Below are 5,702 nucleotides of genomic sequence, written 5' to 3'. Positions count from 1 at the left end.
CGGCCCGCCCGCCGCACCTGTCCTGGCGGGAGGGCCCGGCGACCCTAGCGGTTACCCGGGTGGGTGCCGCCGGACCCTTGGGAGAAGTGCGAGCGTGGGGAGGGCGTGCGAGCTCACGGCGCGCCTGGATAGAAACTTATGCAGTGTCTAAGTTGACACCGAAAACAACCTCCGTGATCAAGATAGATAATACTCAATGCACTATGAAACCAAGAAAACCCAACACGGGCAAACTGCGGCCGGTTGCCTGGTCGCCCGTTTTTGTAAATGAAGTGGAATTGGAGCCCCGGGGTTGGGATGAGGGCAAGGCGGATGAGGCAGGGTCATGCCAGCGCAGGGGGGCAGCCTGTCGTTAAAGTTGGATACTTTGTTCGTTGTGGGTTTTTTGCATGACTTTTTAAAAATCGTGCGTTAAAAATCAGTTGTCTTGATTACCGTCGAGTTGTTCGGCTCTCTTAACGTTTTGTGCTACGGCAGGTGCCTCATTCTTTTCACCCTAGACCTGGAGCTTTCCCTGTGAAGCCAGAGCAAAGTGGGGGGACTGCAGAGCTGGGACACTGTCAAGCGTTCCCCGGACTGCGGTTTGCAAAACCGATTTAACAAAGATCTTGCTGGGAATTGGCAGAGGAGACTCCCAAGGACTCCCTGGGCTGGGGGCAGGGAAATTATTTTAGCCAGGGGCCAAATAAAGAGTCTGTCCCAGGAAGGTTAAGAGGCTGTGTGAACTAGGTTGGCATTTGGCTCCTTGGATGCAAAGTAAAGCACCCTTGGATTGAGTAGATTCCTGAACTCCAGGAGCTTTCAGAAGAATCAATGGAGTTAGATTGACAGCCATTATGTCAAAGGACAAGTGCTTACTGAGTCTCTTAATCCGTGAGCTGGGTAAGCATTTGCCAGACAAGTCCTTACAAACCTACTTGGTAGCTTGAGTGCACTCTCAGGTTCCGAATGGGAGAGGAGAGCGTAAAAACATATCATAAGTCTAAGCAATTACAAGAACGTTTATAAAAATGGTCATTGTTGTAAATTGTAACTGCTACTGATCTGACCCTCCCAGCACGCTGAAGACACAGCGGGTGTACGTCCCTTCCTCTCCTATCCTGCCCTCTCCCAGCTTCTCCGGATCTGCTCATAGAAGGGCCCAATTCTAGGATTCCTCTGGGATTGTGGGATTGTCGGTCCTTCATTTAAGTATACTTTGCAATTTGTAAGTCTTTCCAGGAACCCCAGTGAGAGTGTTCAAAGAAGAGAAGTTATTTGGGGGGGGGGGTTGTTGTTGTTTTCAAGTTTATTTATTTATTTTCAGAGAGAAATTGTGAGTAGGGGAGGGGCAGAGAGAGAGGGAGAGAGAGAATCCCAAGCAGGCCCCACACTGTCAGTGCAGAGCCCAACTCTGGGCTTGATCCGACAAAGCGGGAGATCAAGACCTGAGCTGAAATCGAGACATGGATGCTTAACCACCTGAGCCACCCGGTGCCCCCAAAGGAGAGCAGTTTTGAATCCAGCTTTGTTGATCCTGGGTGAAATCTTCGACCTGTGTTTGTGAGAAAGGCGCTCCGGTTCTCATTAGTTGATTATAACAGTGACGCAGCTGGACACAGAAATGACCTTGTAGATTTTCAGGGATGAAGTATATTCTCTGAAAGGGTCCCTCCTCTTACCTTTACTGGTGAGAGAATTAACAGCTAAAACAAAAATCTACCGGAGCATTTTACTTAGAGGGAGGTGGTTTTTAGAATGCATTTCAATGTAACATTGAGGGGGCGCCTGCGTGGCTCAGTCGGTTGAGCATCCGACTGTTGATTTCAGCTCAGGTCATGATCTCATGGTCCATGAGTTGGAGCCCTGCATTGTGCTCTGCAGTGACAGTGCAGAACATGCTTGGGATTCTCTCTTTGCCCCTCCTCTGAGTGCTCACTCTTTCATTCTCTCTCAAAATAAATAAATTTTAAGATTAAATAAATTATATTTAAAAAACAGAAGGCAAAAACCAGGGGCACCTGGGTGGCTCAATCGATTGAACATCCTGCTTCGGCTCAGGTCATGATCTCAGGGTTTGTGAATTTGAGCCCTACTTTGCGTGAGCTTGAGCCTTGCTCTATGCTCCACACTCTCTCCCTCTCTGCAGTTTGTGGGATTCTCTCTCTTCCTCCCTGGCTCTGCCCCTCGATCGCTTGCGCTCTCTCTCAAAAATAAATAATAAATAAATAAAAATAAAACAAAAAAGCCCCCTAATTCCTCCAGTGAAGAAGTAGTGGGGGTCTGTGTTAGTAACTACTGTGTGTTCTGGAAGCTATTTACAGTACACGTATAATTAAGAAAAAGGAACTAAAGCTAAGGCAGTGCCTAGTAAATCTCAAGAAAAATACTATGAAGGTCAGAAATGATAGTTAAGGCCTCAGCCACCTATGTACCAACACACCCAGAATGTAGGTCATAAAGTGCATGTAAAATGTGAATACCAGCAAGAAAACGCAATTTTATAGGTCTTGTTCAAACTTGGTAGAGTAGGACTTCTGACTGGCATCTGGAAAAGGAAGGGGAAACCTGGTTCGCAGAGATACTATGCAGAGGGACAGCAGAGTAGTAACAATGTAGCAACAGTATATCAGTCATTCATTGTCTGGAGGGTGAAAATGCAATGAAAGGGAGAAATGAAAGTGATTGTAGTTGTGGAAGTCTACAATGAACTGCGTGGTTAGATAACAGCTGTGAATAATACTTCATAAAACCGTCACATGGGCGAGAGATGGCGATCAGAGGCATAAACAATCTGAATACCTACCGGAAGTCTCATTATAGCAACACACTGCGTACATTCTTGACTCTCTGGTTGGTAATTACAGTTCTCAGAAGCCTAAAGAATCAGTGAGGTAAACTGTTAAACTGGGCTTCATCCTGACAATAAATAAGGAAGATCCAGTTAACAAAGTGAAAGTGACAAGAATACTGGGGAAACTGACCATGCCAGTGCCATCTGGGTTTGGTAAGCGAAAGAATGCTGGGCATGGTGAGCTAGGTTAACTAATGTGTGTGTGTGTGTGTGTGTGTGTGTGTGTGTGTGTGTGTGTGTAGAGGGTAGACTTCAAAAGGTTCAGAGAATACATAAATAGATCTCCTGGAGAAATACCAAAAGACAAAGCTCAAGAGGGCAAAAGATTCCAAAGATAAAGTTCAGACCTGTACAATTTAGGAAAATTCCAGTGAGAAACTACAAAGGGAGAGATACTTATAAAGGTAAATGTCCTTACAGATTATTCTCTGATGAGCTCAGATTTTAAAAGTACATATATAGCTGACAGGAGGTCTGGACTTTCGAGGACAAAGACCAAAGAGTGTCACAGACCTCTAGGAAATGAGTCACAAGGGCTGAAGTCCAGAATAAACCTGGCTTATAAAATGGGATGGACTGCAATGTAGGGTTCTGATGTTCTAGTTATTGTAGGACACTTAAGGATGAGGAGTTAGAGTGGGCACCCGAGTGGCTCAGTTGGCTAAGCGTTCGACTTTTGGTTTTGGCTCAGGTCATGATTTTACGACTCATGAGTTCGAGCCCCACATCGGGCTTTGTGCTGGCAGCACAGAGTCTGCTTGGGATTCTCTGTCTCCCTCTCTTTCTGCCCCCCACTCTCAAAACTAAATAAACATTAGGGGCGCCTGGGTGGCTCAGTCAGTTAAGCAACCAACTTCAGCTCAGGTCAAGATCTCACAGTTTGTGGGTTCGAGCCTCACATCGGGCTCTGTGCTGACAGCTCAGAGCCTGGAGCCTGCTTCAGATTCTGTGTCCCCCTCTCTCTGCCCGTCCCCTGCTCATGATCTGTCTGTCTCTCAAAAATAAATAAATGTTAAAAAAATTAAAAAAAGAAATCAATATATCAGTATCTATCAATATTTTTGAGATCCATCTGTGCTTTTTTGCATATCAGTAGTCAGTTCCTTTCTGTTGTGAAGTAGTGTTTGCCTGTATGGATATACCACATTTGTGTTTGCATTCATCAGTTGGTACACATCTGGCGTCATTGCCACTTTTGGCCTATTATGAATGATACTGCTGTAAGCAATTCTGGTACAAGTTTGTGTGTGGACCCGTTTTCATTTCTCTGGGGTCTATCCCTAGAAAGTGGAATTTTCAGACTGTTTTCCCAAATGATTGTACCATTTTTCATCTCCCGCGGCAGAGTACAGGTTTCTGGTTCCTCTGCATCAGGAGGTCTTAGCCACCATGTCATTTTTTTGTTGCTTCCCCCTCACCCAGGAGATTCTTCTCCATCTACCCCTTTAGTGGTGTCTTTCAGTCTCTTGGCCTTTTGTTTTTTAATGTTTATTTACTTTTGAGAGAGAGCCCAAGAAGGGGAGGGGCGGAGAGAGAGGTGGACAGAGGATTGGAAGCGGGCTCTGTGCACTGACAGCAGCAAGTGTTATGCAGGGCTCGAACTCACCACCATGAGATTGTGACCTGAGCCGAAGTTAAGATGCTCACCCGACTGAGCCACCCAGGTGCCCCTCAGTCTCTTGGCTTTAAAAGCCATCTGTTGGGGCGCCTGGGTGGCTCAGTCGGCTAAGCCTCCGACTTTGGCTCAGGTCAGATCTCACGTTTGTGGGTTCGAGTCCCGCGTCAGGCTCTGTGCTGACAGCTAGCTCAGAGCCTGGAGCCTGCTTCCGGTTCTGTGTCTCCTTCTCTCTCTGCCCCTCCCTCTCTCATGCTCTGTCTCTCTCTGTATCAAAAATAAACAAAACATTAAAAAATAAAAAAAAATAGAAGCCATCTGTTTGCTGATAACACCCAGATTTCTATCTCCAGCCACCACTCTCCCCTGAGCTCCAGAGCTGTCCAGGTTTCCCCAGGACAGTCCTGATTTCTGCCTGTTATTCCGACATAATTATTAACAGAGTTCCAGTGATTACTTTCCTGTTGTAGATGTAGCAAATGACCACAAAGTCAATGGCTTAAGCAGCACAAATCTATTATCTCACAGCTCTGTGGGTCAGAAGTCTGACATGGTACTCCACTGAGCCAAAGTTAAGGTGTCCAGAAGGATTGTGGCCCTTTCTGGAGGCCCTGGGGGGATGCCAGTTTCCTGGGGCATTCAGGGTGTTGGCTGAATTCAGTTCCTTCTGGCTGTAAGACTGGGGTCCCCGTTTCCTTGCTGGCAGTCAGCTGAGGCTATTCTCCGCTTCTCGAAGCCACCCTCTACCTTGGCGCGTGGGCACCTTTGTCTTCAAGGTCAAGTCCTTCTCATGTCTGGTTTCTTCTCCCTCTCGTTCCATTATTATTATTTTTTTTTATACAGAGAGAGAGAGTGCATGAGAGGGGGCAGGGGCAGAGAGAGAAGGAAACAGAACTGGAAGCAGGCTCCAGGCTCTGAGCTGTCAGCACAGAGCCTGACGCAGGGCTCGAACCCACAACTGTGAGATCTGACCTGAACTGAAGTCAGAGGCTTAACCGACTGAGCCACCGAGGCGCCCCTCTAGTTCCATTCTTGAGTGTCTCTGATGCACTCTCCCACCTTCCTCTTCCACTTTTAAGGACTCTTGTGATTAGATTGGGACTATCTGGATAAGCCATGATAATCTCTCCATCTTCATGTCCTTAACTGTAATCACATCTGCAAAGTCCCTTTTGCCGTGTAAGGTAAATAGTCACAGGTTCTAGGGATAAGGATGGCAGGGGAGGGGGGAGGATCATTATTCTGTCCATCACA

This window comes from Suricata suricatta, chromosome X, assembly GCF_006229205.1.
Source record: "Suricata suricatta isolate VVHF042 chromosome X, meerkat_22Aug2017_6uvM2_HiC, whole genome shotgun sequence".
NCBI lineage: Eukaryota > Metazoa > Chordata > Mammalia > Carnivora > Herpestidae > Suricata > Suricata suricatta.
The sequence above is the reverse complement of the archived record's forward strand: the minus strand, read 5'-3'. Positions refer to the sequence as shown.